The sequence below is a fragment of the Phocoena phocoena genome, chromosome 3 (assembly GCF_963924675.1).
Source record: "Phocoena phocoena chromosome 3, mPhoPho1.1, whole genome shotgun sequence".
NCBI lineage: Eukaryota > Metazoa > Chordata > Mammalia > Artiodactyla > Phocoenidae > Phocoena > Phocoena phocoena.
Genome location: NC_089221.1, coordinates 89,230,098 through 89,256,955, shown reverse-complemented (window position 1 = coordinate 89,256,955; position 26,858 = coordinate 89,230,098). Strand labels below are relative to the sequence as shown.

At 37.2% G+C, this 26,858-nt stretch overlaps 1 protein-coding gene across 1 annotated transcript in view; it reads right to left on the bottom strand.

The window, feature by feature from the left end:
- The window catches only part of FER (FER tyrosine kinase), a 477,172-nt gene that overhangs the window by 438,072 nt on the left and 12,242 nt on the right, over positions 1–26,858 (bottom strand). The window contains exon 2 of the mRNA XM_065874932.1: positions 23,405–23,550. The gene's annotated coding sequence lies outside the window, so the exon portion shown is untranslated. The remainder of the gene's footprint in view (positions 1–23,404; positions 23,551–26,858) is intronic.

Here is a 26,858-nt window from a genome sequence, read left to right as displayed (position 1 = left end):
GAAAAGTTTCCTAGAAATGGCAAGACATGAGTTAAGGTTGGAAAAACCATGATTTAGATAAAAAGGTTAAAAAGGAAATGCATTTCAGGAAGCAATATGGGGAATATAAGTGACTAGGGGGTGAAGTAAACAAAGAAATGTCTCCAAAATCAAGCTATATGTGGCAAGCAGTGGCAGATGGCATGCCAATTTACCTCTTGCTATTCTAACGGGAACTAATAAGGCTCAAACTCCTTAACTGGTGTTTAAGGCAAAATAACAAGATCATGAATGTGATGTTTTAAATGGTTAGTTTGCTGGTGCTAGTTATACAAGTGTGTTCAGTTGGTGAAACTTCATAAAGCTGAGCGTCTGTGATTTGTGCACTTTTCTATATGTATGTTATAGTTAATTTAAAAAGAGACATAGAGATAGAGTTTAATCTGGAAGCTAGGTATAAAATAGCTTGAAGACAGCAAAAACATAAAATGAGACATAAGAAGGCAAATTAATAAGTCACTACAGCTATACAGCTTGAGAAATGAGGATCTATAATTGACAATGTCAGTGAGAGTTAAGACCAAAGAGGCTTGACCTGGTAAATGGATTTAAAGAAAAGAGAGACAGATGATACAATGATAACTTCAAGGCTTTAATAATAAATGATGACAATATCAATAGAAATGGAAGAATGAGAATACGGAGCTACTTTAAAGAAAATACATTCATTTCAGCAGGAAATAAATGCTTAGGTAAAATACAAGGCTAAGGATACAAATTTGAGAGTCAGCTGCTTAAAGGTGATAAAACCAATAGATTGAATGTTGACAGAAAAGCAGAGAATTACAAGGACAAAGCCCATGAGAATGTATCAATGGAGGAACTAGAAGAAGAAAAGCCAAAGGGTAGAGATTAAGTAAGCAAAAAAGAGGTTTGACAGAGTTACAGATGATGGGATATAAAAGAAGTTATTAGCAATGTCGAATGTCAGAGAGAGATGTGAAAACTGCAAAAAGTCATTATTGGAATTTTCAGGTAAAGCCAGTATAGTAAAAGTAGTACTTCAGAAGTTCCTACCACCAATAACTAATAAAAAGAACAAAAACTGTTAAGAAAAAACAAAAATTTAAACATATCATCAGCAAATAAAGGAGTAAAACTTTATGCCACAAGTTTCACAGCATAGTTTCAAAAGAAAAAAAGGGAAAATTCTGGTGCTCTAGGCAGCATGGAAATGTGCCCAACACTACCCCTCAACTTTCAGAAGATATCCTGAGGAAGAAGAATTAACAAAATCCTGTATCCTTCATCTTGGAGGATACTCCAAGATGAAAAGCAACAGCATACACTGAACAGACCAACCTAGGGAAAAATCAAGAAAATAACTAAAGGAATATTACTCAGCCATAAAAAGAAACGAAATTGAGTTATTTGTAGTGAGGTGGATGGACCTAGAGTCGGTCATACAGAGTGAAGTAAGTCAGAAAGAGAAAACCAAATACCGTATGCTAACATATATATATAGAATCTAAAAAAAAAAAAAAATGGTTCTGAAGAACCATAGGGAACGATAAGCTGGGAAGAAGTGAGAGATTGGCATTGACATATATACACTACCAAATGTAAAACAGATAGCTAGTGGGAAGCAGCCATAGAGCACAGGGAGATCAGCTCGGTGCTTTGTGATCACCTAGAGGTGTGGGATAGGGAAGGCGGGAGGGAGACACAACAGGGAGGGGATATGGGGATATATGTATTCGTATAGCTGATTCACTTTGTTATACAGCAGAAACTAACACAACAATGTAAAGCAATTATACTCCAATAAAGTTGTTAAAAAAAAAAAAAAAAAGAAAAGAACTAAAGAAAGAAGCTTCTCTGTACCAAGACAGGACCTCAGAAAAATGCTGGGAGGGCAGCCTTGGTTTGCCGTTTTCCAGAGCTCTGTGAAGAACTGGTGGACGAAATTAAATCCAGAAGTACAGGATGTTTAATGGAATCTCATAAGAGAGAGTAAATCTCAGGGCCCCCAACAAGGCCAAACTCAGTCCCAGCCAATACCTCCCCACCCCTCTATCGCCATGCTCATATGACAAATAAACCAAAATTAAAAGTAAAACCTACGAATTCCCTGGTGGCGCAGTGGTTAAGAATCCGCCTGCCAATGCAGGGGACACGGGTTCGAGCCCTGGTCCAGGAAGATCTCACATGCCATGGAGCAACTAAGCCCATGCACCACAACTACGGAGCCTGCGCTCTAGAGTCCGTGAACCACAACTATTGAGCCTGCATGCCACAACTACTGAGTCCGTGCACCTAGAGCCCGTGCTCAGCAACAAGAGAAGCCACCGCAATGAGAATTCCGCGCACCACAACGAAGAGTAGCCCCCGCTCGATGCAACTAGAGAAAGCCTATGTGCAGCAATGAAGACCCAATGCAGCCAAAAATTTAAAATAAATTTTTAAAAAAAGTAAAACCGGTCTTCCCTGGTGGCGCAGTGGTTGAGAGTCCGCCTGCCGATGCAGGGGACACGGGTTCATGCCCTGGTCTGGGAAGATCCCACATGCCACGGAGCGGCTGGGCCCGTAAGCCATGGCTGCTGAGACTGCGCGTCCGGAGCCTGTGCTCCGCAATGGGAGAGGTCGCGACAGTGAGAGGCCCGCGTACCGCGAAAAAGAAAAAAAAAAAAAAAAAGTAAAACCTAGCTTCTGATCCAAACAAGATGGCATAGACCATTTTTCCCAGCTCAGCCCCACAAAACACAACTATTAACACTGAAAATAGCAAAAGGGACGACCAAAGAATAACTCTGAGAGGTAGAAAAGGGAAACTCCTTTGGCCCTAGGACTGGAAGAACAGCACAGAAGCAGGGTGTCTTGTACCCCCCTCACCAAACAGAAAATGGTCATCCATCCCTGACTTTTCCCAACTTCCAGTCTGGGAACAAAAGGCAGTCCGTGTAGGCTAACTCCTCCCAGGATCCAACAAGCGTCCCTCTGACTACATCAGGCAAGCCAGACACCACCAGCAAGGGAGACAGATTATGAGCCTCACCAAAAACAAACAGCCAGGGGAAGCATTCTCCTTCCCTGATAGGCCTGAGAATCCCATTTTCTGCCAAGAGAAACGGAACTAGGCAGGAAGAAGCAGCAAGAGAGATCCAGCAATAGCAAGCAGCCCAGTCGGAAAGTCTCCCTGTCCCCACAGGTCCAAGGATCACCTTTCCCACCCAGAAACACCAGGGCAGGTACACAGAACTGGCAAAAGGGAGCCAGCCTCTAGCAAGTGGTTCAGTCCAGGAAGCTCCTTGTTCTCTGCGAGTCCAAGATTCTCCTTTCCTGACCAGAGACTGTAGGGCAGCTAGGGGGCACGGTAAAGAAATCCTATCTCACCCCTTCTCTAACCAATAGACATCTAGTACTGCTCAGCCTAAGAAAAATGTCTTCTACTCCCTCAAGTAGCACCACCACCATCAAGAACCAGTGGGAGCCCTAGTGATACCAGATAAAGCAAACCAAAATAACAGCACAAAGACTCAAAATTAAACTGTCACTGGAACCACAGCCCACAAAAATAGGCCAAGAACTGCATGTTAAATCTAACCAGAGTGACTGATTGCCTGTAAAAATAAAAGATTGAAATAGGCTATTGAAATAGAGTCTCCTAACATAATAGATAAAATATCTAGGCTTCAATTGAAAATCACCTGTCATATCAAGAACCAAGAAAAATAATCACAAGTTAAAAAAGAAAAGACAATCAACTTATGCCAACAACAAGATGAATCAGATGTTGGAATTATCAGAAAATGATTTTAAATCAGCCATCACAGAAATGCTTCAACAATCGATTACAAATTCTCTTAAAACAAATGTAAACCAACAATTACAAATTCCCTTAAAACAACTGTAAAATTAGAAAATCTAAGCAAAAAATAGAAGTTATTAAAAAACATGGAAATTATAGAACTAAAAAATAATAATAACAGGAATAAAAAACTCACTAGATGAGCACAACAGTAGACAACAAAGGATACAATCAGTGAATGTAAAAAAGAGGAATAGAATTCAACCAATCCAAACAACAGAGAGAAAATATACAGAAAATAAGAAGAAGAAGCAGCAAAGCCTCAGGGACCTGCAGGACAATAACAGAAGACCCAACATTTGTATCGTCTGAGTTTCAGAAGGAGAGAAGAAAGTAGGGCTGAAAGAGTATTCAAAGAAATATGTCCAACTTGGTGAAAGAGAAATCAAGACAGTGTGGTATTAGTAGAGGATAGACAGTAGATGAATGGAACAGGATAAAGAACCCAGAAATAGACCCACATAAATATGCTCAACTATTTTTTGACAAAGGTCCAGAAGCAATTCAATGAAGGAAAACTAGCCTTTTCAATAAATGGTACTGGAGCAATTGGATATCTATAGGCCAAAAAAAGAAAAAAAAGAATGAACTCTGACCTAACACCTTACACAAAAATTAATTCAAAAACTTAAACATAAACGTAAAACTGCAAAACTTCTATGAAAAAAGAAACAGAAGGAAATCTTCAGGATCTAAAGCTACACAAAGTTCTTAGACTTGAAACAAAAAAACACAATCCAGGGCTTCCCTGGTGGCACAGTGGTTGAGAGTCCACCTGCCGATGCAGGGGACACGGGTTCGTGCCCCAGTCCGGGAAGATCCCACATACCGCGGAGCAGCTGGGCCCGTGAGCCATGGCCGCTGAGCCTGCGCGTCCGGAGCCTGTGCTCCACAAAGGGAGAGGCCACGACAGTGAGAGGCCCACGTACCGCAAAAAAAAATAATTAATTAATTAAATTTAAAAAAAACCCACAATCCATACAGGGAAAAATTGATAAATTGGGCTCCTCAAAAGTAAAAAGGTTGCCCTGTGAAAGCCCATGTGAAGATGAGAAAAAGACAGGCTATAGACTAGGAGAAAATATTTGCAAACCACATATCTGACAGAGAACTAGTACCTAGAATTCATAAGACCTCTTAAAATTCAACATTTAAAAACAACAACAATCCAAATAGAAAATGAGCAGAAGACATGAACAGACATTTCACAGAAAAGGATATAAAAATGGTGAATGAGCACACAAAAAGATGTTCGACATAAATTAGCCATCAGGGAAATGCAATTAAAAGCACATGGAGATACCACTACATACCTATCAGAATGGCTAAAATAAAATATAATGACAAGACCAAACACTTGTAAGGATATGGAAAAAGTGGATCATTCATTTGTTGCTGGTTAGTAGACAAAAAATGGTACAGCCACTCTGGTTTCTTATAAAACTAAACATTCAACTACCATACGACCCAACAATTGCACTCTTGGACATTTATGCCATGGAAATGAAAACATATGTTCACACAAAAACCTGTACACAAATGTTCATAGCAGCTTTATTTGTAATAGCCAAAAGCTGGAATCAGCACAGGGATCCTTCAACAGGTGAATGCATACCATGGAATACTACCCACATTAAAAAGGAACAGTCTATCGACATAGACAACAACTTGCACGAATCTTCAGGAATCCTGCTGAACGAAAAAAGCCAACCCCACAAAGTTATATACTGTATGATTCCATTTATATAACATTCTTGAAGTGAAAAAACTTTGGGAAAAGGACAGATTAGGGGTAGCCAGGGTTTAGGGCCTGCAGAGTGGAAAAGGGAGGTAAGTATGGTTATAGAAGGAGGATACAAGGGATTCTAGTAGTGTTGGAACTGTTCAGTACCTTGATGGTAGTGGTGGATACATGAATCTAGACAAGTAATAAAATGTTACAGAACTTAACATACACACAACAAAGGAGTACAATTAAAACTGGAGAAATATGAATAAGATTAGTGGATTATGTCAATGTTAATATCCTGGTTGTCATAGTTTTGCAAAATGTTACCATGAGGGGAAACTAGATCAAATGTACAAGGAATTATTATATCATACAATTGCGTATTAATCTACAATTACCGCAAAAGAAATTTCAGTTTAAAAAAAGAGTAATGCCCAGACCTCAAACTACAGGTCGGGGGAAGAACAATAACGTGGAGAGGGTGTCACAAATTTAGCTACATTCTTCCACAAGTAATAGAGCAAAAGCTGCCTATGTCAACCATAAGGAAGATGAAAAAAAAGACTACAAGGATATTATACAATCATACTGTAGCCAAAAATTACAAAGAGAGAGAGAGAGCAAGCAGGCGGGGGTACAATACAGACTGAGTTGTAATATAAGTTCCAATTGGGCAAGGAATTACTCTGATCTCTTCCCCCACTATCATCTCCAGTGCTTAAAACAGCACCTTGCATATATAGTAGACAATAAAAATCTGTTAAATGAATTAACTGGTTGAGGCTACAGAGCATTATACATGCATCCCCTCATGCCCTACAATCCCTACTTAGCCCTCTTCATTCTTTAGGATACTCAGTGATTCTAGGTATTAATTCTATTATTACTTGTATCAAATTTACAATCCTAACCTATAGGTTAAAATTCAAACTCCTTTGCCTGGTAATCCAAGCTGGCCCCAGACAGCCTTCCACCCTCAAACAATAGTACCACAGTTTTCTACCTATGGTCCCTTAAATGTCTCATGATCATACCTCTGTAGCTTTGCAGATGTTGTTCCTCCAGTCTAAATGTTTTTACCCTTGCCTGCCTGCAGAATTTTCAACAACTAAACTGCAAAGTTGTTTTCTCTGTGAAACATTCTCTGACCATCCCCACAACCATAATTACCCAGTCCAACTTAGGTGTTCCCTTTTCTCAGATCTCAGGGATCATGTATGTACCTCTGATTAACATAACACTTCTCATAGTATATTTTAATTATTTTTCAGGTATATTTCTCCCATCAAACTATGATATACATGAAAATAAGAATATTACAGAGTTTTCACTTTTATAACCCTGGGGCTAAAATTACTATCCATATACAGTAGGTATTCAATTTATTATAAATAATTGCAAGAACAAACCCATTTTTTAAAAGATTTGTAAATGAGATTTTAAAATAAGAATTTCTATAATTTACTGGATACTGAGTACAAATCAGGCAGAAATAGAGCATTATACAAAACTACAGGCATGTCATTAGCAAAGATGTCTATTTTAAAATAGCATCTTTTAAAATACACATCTTTTTAAAAGGCAAAACTAATAAATAGCATCTTTTTAAAAGGCAAAACTAGTAAAAGTCCTAAAAAAATTATTGACTATTTAAATTTATTTAAATCTTTCTTATTTAATGGCATTCAGCTTGGTATTTAGGATCAAGTGAGTTATGTTGAGTTTTCAATTCACCACAAATAGTGATTAAAAACTTTAAAAGAACCATTAAAAACTGCCATATTTTCAAAAATTAGAATTTCATCCTGTATAAAATAGATCTATAAATACATACTTCTTAAACAAAAATGGACACTATTTAATAGCAAAATATAAAACAGATAACTAGTTTCCTTGACAGGACAATAGAATTCCCATGGTACTTCTTATAAATATAAGGGTATAGGCAAGTATTTCTTCTAAAATGCCTCTTGTTTTTCAACTTTTGGCTCCACAACTTTTTTACATCCTGGAAACTTTTTTACATTCTCCAAATATACAGAGAAAGTACTGCTTTTATATAGCATAAAGAAACTTTAATCTGTACTGAATACTTCCAAGTAAGGAAGATTTATGTTAACACAGATGATATATTGTTGTCACAAATATTTCTTTAATCATTTCATTTTTTAACATTGAAAATAAATTCAAATATACCACGAAGGTATGCTTACATAGAAAAATCAAAAAATAAGTGAATAAAAGCTATGCCATAGAAACAGGAAATCTTTCATTCTTCCTCCAAGACAAATTTTTATAAGCTGACAAGAAATTTAATAGGAAGATGGCAGAGTAGAAGGACATGCTCTAACTCCCTTGTGTGAGAACACCGGAATCACAACTAGCTGCTGGACAATCATAGACAGGAAGACACTGGAACTTACCAAAAAAGATACTCCATATCCAAAGACAAAAGAGAAGGCACATTGAGATGGCAGGAGGGGTGCAATCACAGTAAAATCAAATCAACAACTGCTGGGTGGGTGACTCACAGGCTGGAGAACCCTTATACCACAGAAGTTCACCCACTGGACAGAAGGTTCTGAGCCCCACGTCAGGCTTCCCAACCTGGGGGTCTGGCAACAGGAGGAGGAATTCCTAGAGAATCACACTTTGAAGGCTAGTAGGATTTGATTGCAGGACTTTGACAGGACTGGGGGAAACAGAGACTCCACTCTTGGAGAGCACACACAAAGCAGTGGCACATTGGGACCCAGGGGAAGGAGCAGTGACCCCAGGGGAGACTGAACGAGACCTACCTGCTAGTGTTGGAGGGTCTCCTGCAGAGGCAGGGATGGCTGTGGCTCACCGTGGGGCCAAGGACACTGGGAGCAGAGGTTATAAGAAGTACTCCTTGGCATGAGCCCTCCCAGAGTCTGCCATTAGCCCCACCAAAGAGCCCAGGCAGGCTCCAGTGTTGGGTTGCCTCAGGCTAAACAATCAACAGGGAGGGAACCCAGCCCCACCCATCAGTAAACAAGCAGATTAAAGTTTTACTGAGCTCTGCCCACCAGAGCAAGACTGAGCTCTACCCACCACAAGTCCCTCCCATGAGGAAGCTTGCACAAACCTCTTAGATAGCCTCATCCACCAGACGGCAGACAGCAGAAGCAAGAAGAACTACAATCCTGCAGCCTGTGGAACAGAAACCACATTCACATAGACAAGATGAAAAGGCAGAAGCCTATGTACCAGATGAAGGAACAAGATAAAACCCCAGAAAAACAACTAAATGAAGCAGAGATAGGCAACCTTCCAGAAAAAGAATTCAGAATAATGATAGTGAAGATGATCCAGGACCTCGGAAAGAGAATGGAGGCAAAGATCGAGAAGACGCAAGAAATGTTTAACAAAGACCAGGAAGAATTAAAGAACAAACAAACAGAGATGAACCATACAATAACTGAAATGAAAACTACAATAGCAGGAATCAATAGCAGAATAACTGAGGCAGAAGAAGAGATAAGTGACCTGGAAGACAGAATGGTGGAATTCACTGCTGCAGAACAGAATAAAGAAAAAAAATTAAAAGAAATGAAGACAGCCTAAGAGAGCTCTAGGACAACATTAAATGCAACAACATTCGCATTATAGGAGTACCAGAAGGAGAAGAGAGAGAGGAAAGACCATAGAAAATATTTGAAGAGATTATGGTCAAAAACTTCCCTAACATGGGAACGGAAATAGCCACCCAAGTGCAGGGAGTGCAATGAGTCCCATACAGGATAAACCCAAGGAGAAACACACCAAAACACATAGTAATCAAACTGGCAAAAATTAAAGACAAAGAAAAATTATTGAAAGCAGCAAAGGAAAAATGACAAAAAACATACAAGGGAACTCCCATAAGGTTAACAGCTGAATTCTCAGCAGAAACGCTACAAGCCAGAAGGGAGTGGCACGATATACTTAAAGTGATGAAAGGGAAGAATCTACAATCAAGATTACTCTACCCGGCAAGGATCTCATTCAGATTCGATGGAGAAATCAAAAGTTTTACAGACAAGCAAAACCTAAGAGAATTCAGCACCACCAAACCAGCTCTACAGCAAATGCTAAAGGAACTTCTCTAAGTGGGAAACAGAAGAGAAGAAAACAACCTACAAAAACAAACCCAAAACAATTAAGAAAATGGTCATAGGAACATACATATCAATAATTACCTTAAATGTGAAGGGATTAAATGTTCCAGCCAACAGAAAGACACAGGCTTGCTGAATAGATACAAAAACAAGACCCATATACATGCTGTCTACAGGAGACCCACTTAAGACCTAGAGACACATACAGACTGAAAGTAAGGGGATGGAAAAAGATTTTCTGTGCAAATGGAAATCAAAAGAAAGCTGGAGTAGCAATACTCATATCAGATAAAATAGACTTTAAAATAAAGAATGTTACAAGAGACAAGGAAGGACACTACATAATGATCAAGGGATCAATCCAAGAAGAAGGTATAACAATTATAAATATATATGCACCCAACATAGGAGCACCTCAATACATAAGGCAATTGCTAACAGCTATAAAAGAGGAAATCGACAGTAACAAAATAATAGTGGGGGACTTTAACACCTCACTTACACCAATAGACAGATCATCGAAAACGAAAATAAATAAGGAAACAGAAGCTTTAAATGACACAATAGACCAGATAGATTTAACTGATATTTATAGGACATTCCATCCAAAAACAGCAGATTACACTTTCTTCTCAAGTGTGCATGGGACATTCTCCAGGATAGATCACATATTAAGTCAGAAATCGAACCTCAGTAAATTTAAGAAAACTGAAATTATATCAAGCATCTTTTCTGACCACAACGCTATGAGATTAGAAATGAATTACAGGGAAAAAAACGTAAAAAACACAAACACATGGAGGCTAAACAATACGTTACTAAATAACCAAGAGATCACTGAAGATATCAAAGAGGAAATCAAAAACTACCTGAAGACAGATGACAAGGAAAACACGACAATCCCAAACCTATGGGATGCAGCAAAAGCAGTTCTAAGAGGGAAGGTTACAGCTATACAAGCCTACCTCAAGGAACAAGAAAAATCTCAAATAATCAATCTAACCTTACAGCTAAAGGAACTAGAGAAAGAAGAACAAACAAAACCCAAAGTTAGCAGAAGGAAAGAAATCATAAAGATCAGAGCAGAAATAAATGAAATAGAAACAAAGAAAACAATAGCAAAGATCAATAAAACTAAAAGCTGGTTCTTTGAGAAGATAAACAAAATTGATAAACCATTAGCCAGACTCATCAAGAAAAAGAGGTAGAGGACTCAAATCAAAAAAATTAGAAATGAAAAAGAAGAAGTTACAATAGACACCGCAGAAATACAAAGCATCCTAAGAGACTACTACAAGCAACTCTATGCCAATAAAATGGACAACCTGGAAGAAATGGACAAATTCTTAGAAACTTATAACCTTCCAAGAGTGAACCAGGAAGAAATGGAAAATATGAACACACCAATCACAAGTAATGAAATTGAAACTCTGATTAAAAAATCTTCCAACAAACAAAAGTCCAGGACCAGATGGCTTCACAAGTGAATTCTATCAAACATTTAAAGAAGAGCTAACACCCATCCTTCTCACACTCTTCCAAAACATTGCAGAGGAAGGAACACTCCCAAACTCATTCTATGAGGCCACCATCACCCTGATACCGAAACCAGACAAAGATACTACAAAAAAAGAAAATTACAGACCAATATCACTGATGAATATAGATGCAAAACTCCTCAACAAAATACTAGCAAACAGAATCCAACAGCACATTAATAGGATCATACTCCATGATCAAGTGGGATTTATCACAGGGATGCAAGGATTCTTCAATACATGCAAATCAATCAATGTGATACAGCATATTAACAAATTGAAGAAGTAAAACCATATGATCATCTCAATAGTTGCAGAAAAAGGTTTTGACAAAATTCAACACCCATTTATGATAAAAACTCTCCAGAAAGTGGGCACAGAGGGAACCTACCTCAACATAATAAAGGCCATATATGACAAACCCACAGCTAACATCATTCTCAATGGTGAAAAACTGAAAGCATTTCCTCTAAGATCAGGAACAAGACAAGGATGTCCACACTCACCACTATTATTCAACATAGTTTCGGAACTTTTAGCCACAGCAATCAAGAAGAAAAAGAAAAAAAAATGAATACAACTTGGAAAAGAAGAAGTAAAACTGTCACTGTTGGTAGATGACGTGATGCAATACACAGAGAATCCTAAAGATGCCACCAGAAAACTACTAGAGCTAATCAATGAATTCGGTACAGGAGGGAAAATTAATGCACAGAAATTGCATTCCTATACACTAATGATGAAAAATCTGAAGGAGAAATCTGAAGGAGAAATTAAGAAACACTCCCATTTACCACTGCAACAAAAATAATAAACCTACCTAGGGAGACAAAAGACCTGTAGGCAGAAAACTATAAGACACTGATGAAAGAAATTAAAGATGATACCAACAGACGGAGAAATATACCATGTTCTTGGATTGGAAGAATCAACATTGTGAAAATGACTATACTAACCAAAGCAATCTACAGATTCAATGCAATCCCTATCAAATTACCGATGGCATTTTTTATGGAACTAGAACAAAAAATCTTAAAATTTGTATGGAAAAACAAAAGACCCCGAATAGCCAAAGCAGTCTTGAGAGAAAAAAACAGAGCTGGAGGAATCAGACTCCCTGACTTCAGACTACACTACAAAGCTACAGTAATCAAGACAATATGGTACTGGCACAAAAACAGAAACACAGATCAGTGGAACAGGATAGAAAGCCCAGCGATAAACCCACGCACCCATGGTCAACTAATCTATGACAAAGGAGGCAAGGATATATAATGGAGAAAGACAGTCTCTTCAGTAAGTGGTGCTGGGAAAACTGGACAGCTACCTGTAAAAGAATGAAATTACAACACTCCCTAACACCATACACAAAAATAAACTCAAAATGGATTAGGGACTTATATGTAAGGCCAGACACCATAAAACACTTAGAGGAAAACATAGGAAGAACACTCTTTGACATAAATCACAGCAAGATCTTTTTTGATCAACCTCCTAGAGTAATGGAAATAAAAACAAAAATAAACAAATGGGACCTAATGAAACTTCAAAGCTTTTGCACAGCAAAGGAAACCATAAACAAGACAGAAAGACAACCCTCAGAATGAGAGAAAATATTTGCAAATGAATCAATGGACAAAGGATTAATCTCCAAAATATATAAACAGCTCTCGCAGCTCAATATTAAGAAAACAAACAACCCAATCCAAAAATGGGCAGTAGACCTAAATAGACATTTCTCCAAAGAAGACATACAAATGGCCAAGAAGCACATGAAAAGCTGCTCAACATCACTAATTATTAGAGAAATGAAAAGCAAAACTACAATGAGGTATCACCTCACACCAGTTAGAATGGGCATCATCAGAAAATCTACAAACAACAAATGCTTGAGAGGGTGTGGAGAAAAGGGAACCCTCTTGCACTGCTGGTGGGAATGTAAATTGATACAGCCACTATGGAGAACAGTATGGAGGTTCCTTAAAAAACTAAAAATAGAATTACCATATGATCCAGCAATCCCACTACTGGGCATATACCCAGAGGAAACCATAATTCAAAAAGACACATGCACCCCAATGTTCATTGCAGCACTATTTACAATAGCCAGGTCATGGAAGCAACCTAAATGCCCATCAACAGATGAATGTATAAAGAGGATGTGGTACATATATACAATGGAATATTACTCAGCCATAAAAAGGAACAAACCCTTTGGGTCATTTGTTGAGACGTGGAGGGATCTTGAGACTGTCATACAGAGTGAAGTAAGTCAGAAAGAGAAAAACAAATATCGTATATTAACGCATGTATGTGGAACCTAGAAAAATGGTACAGATGAACTGGTTTACAGGGCAGAAGTTGAGACACAGATGTAGAGAACAAACGTATGGACACCAAGTGGGGGAAGCCGCAGGGGGGTGGGGATGGTGGTGTAATGAATTGGGAGATTGGGATTGACATGAATACACTGATGTGTATAAAATTTATGACTAATAAGAACCTGCTGTATAAAAAAATTAATTAAATTTTTAAATTTTTTTTTAAATTATAGAATTTGAATTTATATTCCTTGACTAATAAAACCCCTCCACATCAGTTTATGGTTCAAGTTAGTTTATCAGAGTATGTTTGTTCATTGATAAAGACTATAAAATCATTTGCCCAAATACAAAAATAATTACTTAACGGTATTTCTTATCTTTTATATTTTTCAATACTGACAGAATTCAGAAACAGTGACTATGTGAACAAAGTCTTAAGCTGCTTGCAGCAAGACAGAAACAAAGTCACAAAAAGCCACCAAGTGTGCAAGTAATAACCACAGTTACAAAACAAAAAATTGACCTCACATGAATACAAAATGAGGTGCTTTTTCAGAAGCAGTTAAACAGGCTGGAATGAACAGTCACCAAAGTTAAATCACAAAGACAACATCATTCATTATCAGTTAATATATGCTGACCTTGACCACCTTACAGATATGGTATCTAAAACTCCTCCAACACTTTCCTTATTTCAAAGTGTTGCTTTAGCTTAATTTAAAATAAAAGTTAAATTCAACTGAAACAGCACTAGATTGGCCAGACAGCCTATGGGAACAGCGTTAATAGATAATGATGTTTCATTGAGAGAGAACACTGAATAAAAGCTGTGTGAGGTTATAAACAAATGAACAACATGCTTGCTTTTAAATTAACTGGTTTTTTTTAAATTTTAAAAATGTATTTGAAGAACTGATATTTAAAATTATTTGGGCAGAGCAGGATTATTAACAGAATTTTTGTTTATTTGTTTTAAGCTATTATATAAATCAACAGGTATTTATTCAGTAACCATGGGAGAGATACTGTTAGGGATACAAATATAAATAAAATCCTGGATTACTGCCTTCAAACAACTTACTGTGTATTAAGAATAAATAGACAAGTTCACAGGTAACAATGACACAATTCGTTCAAAATTCATTCAGCGACAGAAGTGAGCACCTATTTGCCAGGCATATTTCTCAGTGCTGGGAATATCAAGATGCATGAAATTACAGCTCCTAGTCTCAAGAAGCTCACCACCTACTAGGGTTAACAAATGTGGAAACAAACAAATGCCATATAATTAAACAGGTTCACAAATACAAATTGGTTATGAGCTCAGTGGGGATACAGGGGAAGTATGTACCACATTTCTAGAGACAATCAGGGAAGCCTTCACAGAATATAAAAGCCTGAGGTACAAAGTGCTACAAAGACACAGAGAAAGGAAAGAGCACAGCTGAGCAGAGTACTCAAAAAACCTTTATTAAGAAGAGAAGATCATTTCACAATTATATGTGTATCATGCTCTACACCTTAAACTTATACAATGTTATATGTCAATTATCTCATTAAAGCTAGAAAAACTATTTTTAATCAAAAAAAAAATCTCTGGCAAGCCTTGAAGGATAGTCATGAAAGGAGCTCATGTACATGCATGTCTCTCTGCAAAGGTGTGTGTAGAGGTGGCTTTGGAAACAGTCCTGGGTTGAAATCCTAACTCTACCATTTCATAACTGTGTAACTGCGCATTTTAATTAACCTCCTAAAAGATCGGTTTTCTTATCTTTAAAATGGGGATAGTAATACCTAGTTTGCAAGGTTATTGTAAAGATTAGATGAGATAAAGTATTTAGTGTGTCTGGCTTTGGAGAGACATTAAAAAGCAGTCATTGCTAATAAAGCATGAGAGGGAGAGAGAACCCACACAAGAGAGAACATAGAAGAGCAAGTGATGGAGGAGGGCTCCTTTCTAAATACAAGTTTGAACATAAGCAAGGATACACAGGCGGAAAAATGGGGAACATGTTTGCGAACCATGGCTAATTTGAAGGAAAACAGGGGAACAAAGTTAAAAGGATTAAGTGCACAATGCATACTAACTTGTATGCCCTAAATTCTCAAACTATAACTGTTATCCGGACACCTCTTGGCCTTTTAACTCTTCCTATATGATCAATTATTATAAAAGAGTTCAGTTTTCAAATTAAGGCCAAATTTTTTTCCTTCAAGGAGAATAACAATGCAGGGAGAAGTAAAAATAATTTCAAAATCCATGTGTACTTTCAAATAGGCTCATTAAAGGCACACATATACTAACAGAATGGCAACAAACAAGGTTTCATCAGATATAAATTATATGAACTAGGCCAAAGCCAGTCCCTACTCTGCAGTGAGAAAGCCTGTCAGAGAGCCCATATCAGGCCAACTTTGTGCCACTCTTTAAAACATGGAGGAAAGTCAATTTCATTCTTGACTTTTTTGTATAATTCCATCTTTTCCCAAAAGGCAAGGCCTAACTCCCACTCCTGTCCCATCCTTCTCTATAGTCATGCTCCAACAAATCTGTTTTCTTCCTAAATTGTTCTTCTAGAATTCCATTCAGTTTGTAAATAAACTTCCCTAAATCTCTACCCTTTAATTCCCATCAGAAACCTGGTTCCCCCAAAACACAGGCTCTTACGTGGAGACTACACCTTCCCTACATTCCACCACCCACATCTATGGGGCTGGGGGGGGGGGGGGCGGCAGGGGGGGATGAGGGGTGGGTAACATTATCCTGATTCCCTAGTGCCATTTCCAAATCACTGCTCTTCCAATCTTATTCAAAAATCTCTTCTCCTTTGAAATTTACACCATTCAGATCTACCAGATTCTATTCCACCTTGCTGTTATTATTTCCATATCTGCCTCTCAGTCTCCACTTGCTCCCAATCTTATTCTCCAACCCAAGTCTTACCTTCATCCATGGAGATTTTAACCTCTGTAGTCTTTCTCTTCTCCAAAGATCCATTCAATCAAGTCCATTTCAACTACCCATTGCTACTGGCCATAATCTGAATCCAAAACTGTTTCATCTCTGCAATGGTAAATTTTACTATTCTAGTTCTAGACCATAACCTACTACCTTCCTACTCCCCTCTGGAGTCTAAACTGCTACTATACCTACTCTTTGACCTCAAAATGATCTCCAGTCACCCACTATTTCCTCTAAAATTTATCAGCTCCCCCTATATTCTCTCCCTTCTAGGGTAAGGATGTCACTTATCATCCAGAACTAGGGTACTTTTCAGAGTAAAATGAGGTGCTATTCTTCATTATGCCAGGACTACAGGTGTAAACCTGGTCTGTCCTGGACAAACTAGGACATAGAGCCCTCCTACTTCTTTCCCTACACACTGTGAATCAACTGACCTCCCTTAACTTTCTTTCTATTGTACTTGTCCTAAAAACCTCCAACTCTTAATCAATCCTTCTTTCTTCCCCCTAGCCACTTTTTTTTAAAGCTTCACTACCTCTTACTAGTATTTCAAGACTGTGCTAAGATCACCTCCACTAGGCAGCCTTCTCTTGCCTCTGCCCTTTGTTATCATAACATTCAGGAATGACAGTATCCTATTCATTACTGCATCCTCATGTTTCTCATACGATGTCAGGCATATATGTATATTCCCATGGATGTACTCCATGAGCCTCAAAGTTTGACTCTAATTATCTCTTATGTGTTTATTCTGAAGTGCATCATATGAAAAATGATTACTTTTACAATTTCATAGAGATTAAACAAGTCAAAGACAGCAATTACACAAATAAAAACTAGCAAGTATTTTCCTTAGCATGAGCTTTTTAAATTTATCTTCCTCAGATATTCGATTAACTCTGGGTTTTGCCTGTTACTCTCTGCTCGTGATTCTGTCCTCTTATGTTTCAAATATAAAGTCACATCAAACAAATTTTGGAAGTACATGAAGTATAAGTAGAAATGAAAGGACAAGTAGGAAAAGCAAATTTCAGAATATGTATATCAAATGATCCTCTTTTTAAAATTATACAAATATAAACACACGATTTTTAATACAGTTGGCCCTTCATATACACAGGTTCCACAACCATGGATTCAATCAACCGTGGATGAAAATATTCAAGAAAAAAAAATTCCTCAAAGTTCCAAAAAGCAACACTTGAATTTGCCACATGCCAGCAACTATTTCTATAATATTTATATTGTTTTAGGTATTATAAGTAATCTAGAGATGATTTAAAGTACAGGCGTACCTCGTTTCATTGCACTCCACTTTCTTTCACTTCGCAGATAATGCGTTTTTTACAAATTGATGGTCTGTAACAACCCCACATCGAGCAAGTCTATCGGCGCCATTTTTCCAACAGCAGTTGCTCACTTCATGTCTCTGTGTTACATTTTGGTAATTCTCTCAGTAATTCAAACTTTTCATTACTATTATATCGGTTATGGTGATCTGTGATCAGTGATCTTTGATGTTACTACTATGATTCACTGAAAGCTCAGATGATGGTTAGCATTTTTCAGCAATAAAGCATTTTTTAATCAAGGTATGTACATTGTTTTTTAAAACATAATGCTATTTATTGCACACTTAGTAAACAACAGTACAGTTAAACATAACTTTTATATGCACTGGGAAACCAAAAATTTATATGGGAAACCAAAAAATTAGTGTGACTTGCTTTACTGCAATATTCGCCTTATTGCAGTAGCCTAGAACCAAACCCACAATATCTCTGAGGTAGCCTGTACATGGGGGATGTGTGTAGGCTACATGCAAACACCATGCCATCTATATAAGAGACTTGAGCATCCTCAGATTCTGGTATCAGCAGGGGGTCCTGCATCATTGATATCCCTTGCAGACACCAAGGGATGACTATATACGTTTTAAAAGTTCAAACTGACACACATCAAACCTTTAACATTAGCTACCTCTGAAGAATAAGAGTTAGAATACTGGGAAGAATGTCACTTTTTATTTTATGTATCTCTAGTTTGTACTTTTATAAGAGGATATATTCATTTTATGATGTTAACAAAATTTAAAGAAAAGACTCCCCAACAAGTTTTTTTTAAGACTGAGGACTGAGAAGATAAAAATCAAATTTCAGAGATGAATGCTTCACATTAAAAATTATTTCTCCTTCATGGGACTACCCTGGCAGTCCAGTGGTTAAGACCCCATGCTTGCAATGCAGGGGGCAAAGGTTCGATCCCTGGTTGGGGAACCAAGATCTCTCATGCCACACGGCGTGGCCAAAAAAAAATTTATTCCTCCCTCAAATATAGTTAATTTATTTTTATTCAGAAAATGACAAAGGTATTTATATCACGAGACAGAAAAATCTCCCAATTGTATTCACGTAACAGAATCTTGACCCCTCTCACAGAATGCTTCTGGTTTCCAGGGAACAATTTTATCCCTGTCCCATATCCCAGGCTCCTGAACCAAAAGTCTCATCCTTCTCTATTCCCTCATTTTTTTCAGGTTTTACCTGAACCAATTCTAGCTCTAATTCAGCACTCAAAAATAAATTGATCTAACCACAGGTTGAACCATTTCTGTAGTTGCCCAGGAAAGGAATCTTTGTCTTTTTGCTCTGTCTTAGTAAACGCCTTTCATTCATTTGTTTTATTTATTTATTTATTTTTATTATTTTTTTTTTTTGCGGTACGCGGGCGTCTCACTGTTGTGGCCTCTCCCGTTTTGGAGCACAGGCTCCAGATGCGCAGGCTCAGCGGCCATGGCTCACGGGCCCAGCCACTCCGTGGCATGTGGGATCTTCCCAGAACGGGGCACGAACCCATGTCCCCTGCATCGGCAGGCGGACTCTCAACCACTGTGCCACCAGGGAAGCCCCATTCATTTATTTATTCATTAGTCATCCAATAAGTACTTTTAAAATGTCTACAATACGCCAGACACTAAGTGAAGTCTTGAGTACAGAGATAAAAAAGTACTGGTCACAGCCTCAGGAAGCTTATTAGAGGAAAGGAAGAGTTCTAATACCTAACAATAACTGCTCTAAGGAATCCCTGTACCACGTATAGTAAAAACACAGAAGTATAATCTAATCCTGGCTGAAGGAAAAGTCTTCATAGACATCCCTAAAACATCCAGAGTAGTTCCTTCCTCACTGGCACTTCCTTCCTTTCCTCTCAACCAAAATATGACTCTCCCCACTTGGAAAATACTGCTTAAAACTTACCTCCCACTTCCTCCCCACAAAGCTCCACTTGTTCCTAAATGCCATGTAATTCTTAAAGAAAACCAAACAAATCTGTGAAACTCAAAAGCCAGCAAGGAAGGAAGAAAGAAACACTCACTGAAGGCCAGCCCTACACAAGTACCACAGAGAGCAGGTACTTAGATCTTTTCTTATGGTGCCTAGCTCCAATTGTCTCTACTAACTTACTTATATATCATTTGCATTTCAATCTACTTCCCACTTGAAATTGTGCATTTTTCAAAGATGAAGACTTAGACTGCTACAGCTTTGTAACGTCCACAGTGACTACATATATATTCCTAGGTATAATCAACTGGCGAGGAGGTGGGAGTGGGCCACTGTAGGTGGGGGAATAACTCCTGCAGACTTCAGTTGTTTTAAATGAATTTCTATTGCCAACTGGTGCCAGTGGGTTGAATACAACATAAATTTCCCAGTTTTTTTTTTATCTTTAACTTAATGCAACCAAATGTAGAAACCTCAGCCAAAGTATATTTAAAGTTGGATTGATGTTTTTCAAAAAAAGCTTGGAATAAACAATTTTATCTCCAGCAACCTCAGAGAATTGGAAGGAAAAAGCAAACTGCAAATAAGTTTTGGATGAATAGTGTTCTCAGAAACCAGGCAATCCTCAAGAAAGACATTAAGTATACACAAACTATATATTTTAAGAGAAAATACAGATAGAAAATGAAAAACAAAAAGAGGTGGGGACTGTTCAAGATTAAAAGAGAATAAAGAGATAAGAATCAAATACAGTGCATGAAACCTGATTGAATCCTAAATCCAAAAAACTCAAAAAAAAATGTTTAGGGACAACTGGGGAGATCTGAATATGGACCATTATATTAAACATATTCTTAAATTAATGTTAATTTTCTTATATAAATATTGATATTATAATCATGCAGAAAATTATCCATATTCTTAGGAAATGCATGCTTAAAAATTTATATTCTATATTTATGTATTATAATATAAATATAATATATATTTTTACTATAGTTTCCATCAGTTTTTAAAATATATATATAGATAAAGAGAGAGAAAATGTAGCAAAAATTAACAGTGAGTGAATACAGATGAAAGGTGATATGGGTGTTCATTGTCCCGCATTTTCCATTTTTTCTGTAGCACTGAACATTTTCAAAATGAAATAATGAAGGGGTGGGAAGATGGCTTGAGAAGATGCCAGCTTGACAGAAGCATAAGGGGTAAAAGCAGCACTAGCCTCAGCAAACTTGAAAATCAACTGTGTGATCTTGGGCAGGTCATGGAAGCTCTCTAGGTCTCCGCTGGAAGAAGAGGAAGTGAATGATCTCTAAGGTAACCTTCCAGCTGCAAAACTCCATTATTCAACTACTTCTTCTCAGCTCTAAAACTCAAAAGATAACCATATGCGAAGAAGGAAAACTCACAGGACTATAAAAAAAAATAAAGTATTTAAAACAGCTAGCCAAATGCTTGTCACAAACAATAAATATTAACTCCTCTCTTTTGAAAACACTGTAAAAATTCTTCAGCAAAAAAATACAAAAGAAAGATATGACTACTAATTAACTTAGAAAAAATAAGTAACACAGAAGTGCAAAGGTCTACTTTAATATCTATTCAATTTCTATTGAATTAAAAACTATGTGTTTGCACCTAAAGTAAAGCAAAACAATGTATTAACTAGTACATATTACAAATTTGTCAGATGCTTTTATTTCCAGCACTAATGTTATTTGTAGCATTATAATTAATTTCCCTTTTGTTAAAACAACTAATCCTTGAGATAATGGGAAAGATAATTATCTAAAAAGATTCTGTACCTGATGCTAGCACCCACCCAGTTGCTCAAAACCCAAAAATCATGGAGTCATCCTTGAGTAACACTCTTTCCACACCAAAAATATCCATAGATTTTGACTAAAAAAAAGAAAGTCATCTCAAAGCCATCCATCTCGCTCTTGTTGTTAGCATCTTAACCAGGGCACCACTATCTCTCACCTTAGCTCCTAAAATTGCCAGCTTTCAGTCCCAGCCCACTTAGTCCATTCCTCACATAGTAGCTAAAACAATGGTATCATTTAAGAACAAAACAAACTACATGCCAAACCCTTCAAAGCCCTGAATATTTCTATAACTTCTTCCTACCCATCTCCATCTCTCCTACTATGTCAGCCACAATGCATTTTTTTAAATTCCTCAAATTCACCAAGCTCTTTACTCCTCCAAAGTCTTTGTACCCACTATTCCTTTTTTTTCTTGTTTTCCACCCAGCTTTATTGAGATATTATTGACATATAAGATATGTAAGTTTAAGGTGTACAATGTGATAATTAGATGCACGTATACATTGTAAAATGATTATCACAATAAAGTTGGTTAACATCTCCATACCTTCACATAATTACAACTGAGTCTGTGTGTGTGTGTGTGTGTGTGTGTGTGTGTGTGTGTGTGAGTGGTGTTGGCATTTAAGATCTACTCTCTTAAAAACTTTCAAGTATATAATACAGTATTTTTAATTAGATTCACCATGTTCTATATTAGATCCCCAGAAGTTATTCATCTTATAGCTAGGAGTTTGCACTCTTTGACCAGCATCTCCCCATTTCTCCCATTTCCCAGACTCTGGCAACCACAATTCCACTTTCTATTTCTATGAGTTTGGCTTTTTAAGATTCCACATAAAAGTGAGAACACACAGTATTTGCCTTTCTCTGTTTGACTTATTTCACTCTTCCATTCCTTCAAATGAGAATGCTTTCCCCACCAAAAATATCACCACCACCATGCCCCCCCCACCACACACACACACCCTCCTTGAAATAGCTCCTTCTAATATATAGGTTTCACCTTAAATACCAACTCCTTAGAGGAGTTTTTTGTGACCACCCTATCTGAAGTAGCTCTGGCCACCTATCTCCAAGTCATTTACTTTCCTTCAAAAAATTTACTGCAATTCATAATTATTTTGTCAGTGTAGTTCTTAACCTCTCCCATCCTCTAGAATATAAGCTATAAAGATAGGATATCCAACTTATCCATCATTATATCACCAGAATCCCCAGGAAATTCTCTGATCCTTAATACAAGACTATTAATGTGCATCAAATAAATGAATAAAATAGTAAGTGAATATAGGACTATATTAGATAATGGACTAATAATGCTATTAATGGAAATACAAAAACCAGAAGAAGAAGTAAGTGTTTAAGAAGAAAAATAAAATACACTGAGTTTGGTACAAGGCAGTTGAAAATATGGGACTGGTGGGCACACAGGTCGGGAAAGAGATACAGAGTTAGCTTCTGCTGACTGTAAGTGTTAGTTGAAAAAAATAATAACTAAATCACAAATGGAATAGAATGCAGTAGGATAAATGCCAAGCAAAAAAATAAATAACACAAATATAAAATGATTGTAGCCTGCCTAGGTAGGAGAATAACATAAAGAACACTATAAAATTAAAACAAGTAAAAACTGTTTTCACAGTTTCAGAGGAAAAAAAGTATATATATATATATATATATATATATATGTATTAATATATGTGTGTGTGTATATATATATATTTATTTAGTAATTTACTAAGAAGAGTAAAGTAATCCTACCTTACTACTATTCGTTGCTGGTCATATCTTAGCTAAAGTAGCAGGTCCATGTTGAAGGATTACACATTAGGGACGAGGAAGACACTTGAGAAAACGTGCAGTGAAGTCTCACGGGAATGGTCATATGTCTAGGCAGAAAACATGAGCTGCAAGAAGAAATTCAAGGAGTCAGAACTGTTCACTACAGAGAAAAAGGTAAAAATGGACACATGGAGTATGGTAGGCTCCTACTGGAAATCAACTTTGGCAGTTCATTACGCTCACGAGATTAAAAATCAGGATGCTATGCTTACCTAGCTTGTCCATCCCCTGCTTACTCTCTCCCCTTTCTTTCCACAACTTTCCCAATAAGTAATGCATTTTATCTTCTCCCTAACCTATTTCCTCAGTTTTGAAGAGGTAATTCACGTTTTTCTCCATTTTCACAGCATAAAACTAATTTCAAATTTGAAACACATTAGAAGAAGCAAAATTTTAAATATTTTATATATAATATGTTAAGATATTACAGCCTAAAGAAATAATTAACTATGTAAGAAAAACTTTGTCAAAGGCTGGGAAGGTTTGGGAAGGATTCTCCTGGCAAACACCCACTTTCTTTGTCTAACATGATTCGGTATGCCAAAGCATGGCTCTGATGTTGGCTGCTCTCATTCAATCCTTGAAACTAGGAGAATTTCTTAGATGTTCCTTGGTCACTGGCTCTCATCTTTACCACTGATGTTGAATGTGTAGTTTACAGCCCTGTCACGGTTTCTCATTTTTTGCCTCATGCCCTTATATTTCTAACCCTGACTTCTTGGTTTGTAATCAACTCTCTTCTTTCAAGCTCCTCTTTCTGTTTGCCTATTCTGTTTCCCGTCATTTCCCTTGCTTCCTTGACTTTCGCATGAATCAGATGACACTTCATAGATGTTACCAAGAAATAAGATTATTCCTTTCTTTCTGGTCAGGAAACTAACCAAACACAGTACATCAGGAATATCTTCCACGTCTCCTACTCTTCTAAGCTTTTTACGCATTTCCAAAAGCATTCCTTCTTTGCCCCCTAACAAGCATTTTACTCTTCTAGATTTGACAAGGTTCTCAATGCTAGAATGGGTTGGAAATCTAATCAACATACAATGAAAGTGTTATTACATTCCTCTTCTTCCACTAAACTGTAACGTGATTAAGGACAGGGATTATTATCTTAATACAGCCAGCATCCTACACAATACCTGAACGTTATAGCCACCAAACAAGTGGCTACTGAATGGATGAAATTCCAAGGGGAATTATGGCTTTCGCTGATTTGTACACTTTGGTGTAAAGTAAGGCTTTGACAAAAGTTGTCAAAGCCTTAAAATGATATTTAAATATGGAAGTTTTAATTATGACTTCTATACTGCTTTCAATAGAGTATCTTAAATCAAACCTCCAATATTAAACAGTACTACAGATTTCCAAGAAACAAAATGTAGTGAATGTGTACCTAAGTATACACACATATGTTATCTAATTCCACTTCAAACACAGACCTCAAAATTACTGGACAATCTATTTAAATTTTTTTCAGCTTCTCTTCTCTATCAGCAAAGGAACTTGAGAGATGTCTAGAATTCCATATTCTAGTCTCTCACTATGATACAGAAAGTTATTTTCAAAGACTTAAGAACAAGAAAGACAACTATTCTACTGGGATTTCATATCCAACATTGAGCAGTGGCAAATGTCTTGCTTAAGGCAGATAGTCAAAGTACATAGGTATTACTTATGTAACACTCTCTAACTCAAGTCTTTTCTACAATTTTTATTTTTCAATAAAAAAATAATATTCCACTTGAAATAGTTTGAGTTAAAAATAAATAACAGCTTTCTCGGTAGTATCTCTAAATGGAACATTTCCTTATTCAAATTACTATAAACCCGTGAATAAAATTTATATTCCTTGTATTACTTCAAAGGTATTATCATCCTTAGCAGAGCTCAGCAAAGGTTTCTACAGACAAGTGAAAATGTATAGTAACTACTATCTAGTGCACCTTAATCATTTCCACCAACTTGCTCAATTATACGGGCTACCATCTCGAACTCACACTCACAGCCAAACATAGTTCCTATTCCCTGAATGTGCTTCTCATTATGACTAGGACTAGGGTGAGACAAGAGAGGTGCCCAGGGTGCAAAATTTACAGAGACATTTACTCTCAGGGTCATGCAAGTGTCACCCTGCAGTTGCGTGACCCTAAAAGTGAGTATCAATGTACACTTTGTGTCCCAGGCATCCCTTTTGCCTCACCCCAGTCCTGGCCCTACTTCTCCTTCTGATCTCTACTTCTCCTACTTCTCCAATAAGTAACATCCCAATTGTGATAAACCAAAATCTAATTCTGATAAACCAAATATCTAAAATCAAGCAATGAATTTAAATTTAATTTTATATCCATTTAAAATTATGTTTTCAAAGAAAATTTCTTATTCATGATGTGATGTCAGGTGATAAATAGATCAGGCAGGAATGCCTACATACAATAAGAGTCTAAGCTTTCAAAAAAAAATGAGTGTGAGTTGCATGTGAGTGTAAGTGATGGACCTGTGTTGTTTTCAACTCCCTTCCTTTTGGTAGCAGCATTTAAATTTTCTTCTGTTGAACCACCCTTCTCTATTGTCAATCACTGTAGTTTGCGTGGCACTGATCCTTTCCACTCTCAAGTTACTGGAATAAACAGGAAGTTCCTGGAATAGGTGCAGGTGGGATAGGCGCCCAGGTCTGGACAATCAGCATATTCCCTGCCCCAAGCAGTGGCTCAAGAATGAGCATGTGACCCAATTGGACCAATAAGACTCAATCCCAAAATTATGCAGAACCTAATCAGAAAGAAAACTTTCAGCTGAGGTTGCTAAACTGAAAGAACACAGTAAGTACCTATTTGACAGTGAGCCAACCCAAAGAAGTGCCATGGGATGACAAGAGAAATGAAGAAAACTTTGAAAACATTTTATCTCTAGATTTAATCACGTCTGAGTTCAGGTGAGTTCAGATGTAGCTGCTGGAATGCAGAATTATTAATGGGAAAGAATTCTCTCTGGATTTCTCAAGTTCCTGCACAGTCAGAGCCTTCTAAGCAAAAGGTACTACAAGGGTATTTGCATAACAGACAAACTTAGAAACTAGAAACAATATTTCCCTAAAGATAGAGACCTCCAATGAGAAATAAAGCCCTTTGGTTCCCTTCCCTGTAAGACATTTACTTATATTTTTTAACTTATATTTCTTATGTTACTTCATTTTTTTTAAGCCTTATTTATCTTAGAATAGATTTGGCCTTTTTTTGATATATATATAAATTTATTTATTTATTTTTGGCTGCGTTGGGTCTTCATTGCTGCACGTGGGCTTTCTCTAGTTGTGGCGAGCAGGGGCTACTCTTCATTGTGGTGCACGGGCTTCTCATTGTGGTGGCTTCTCTTG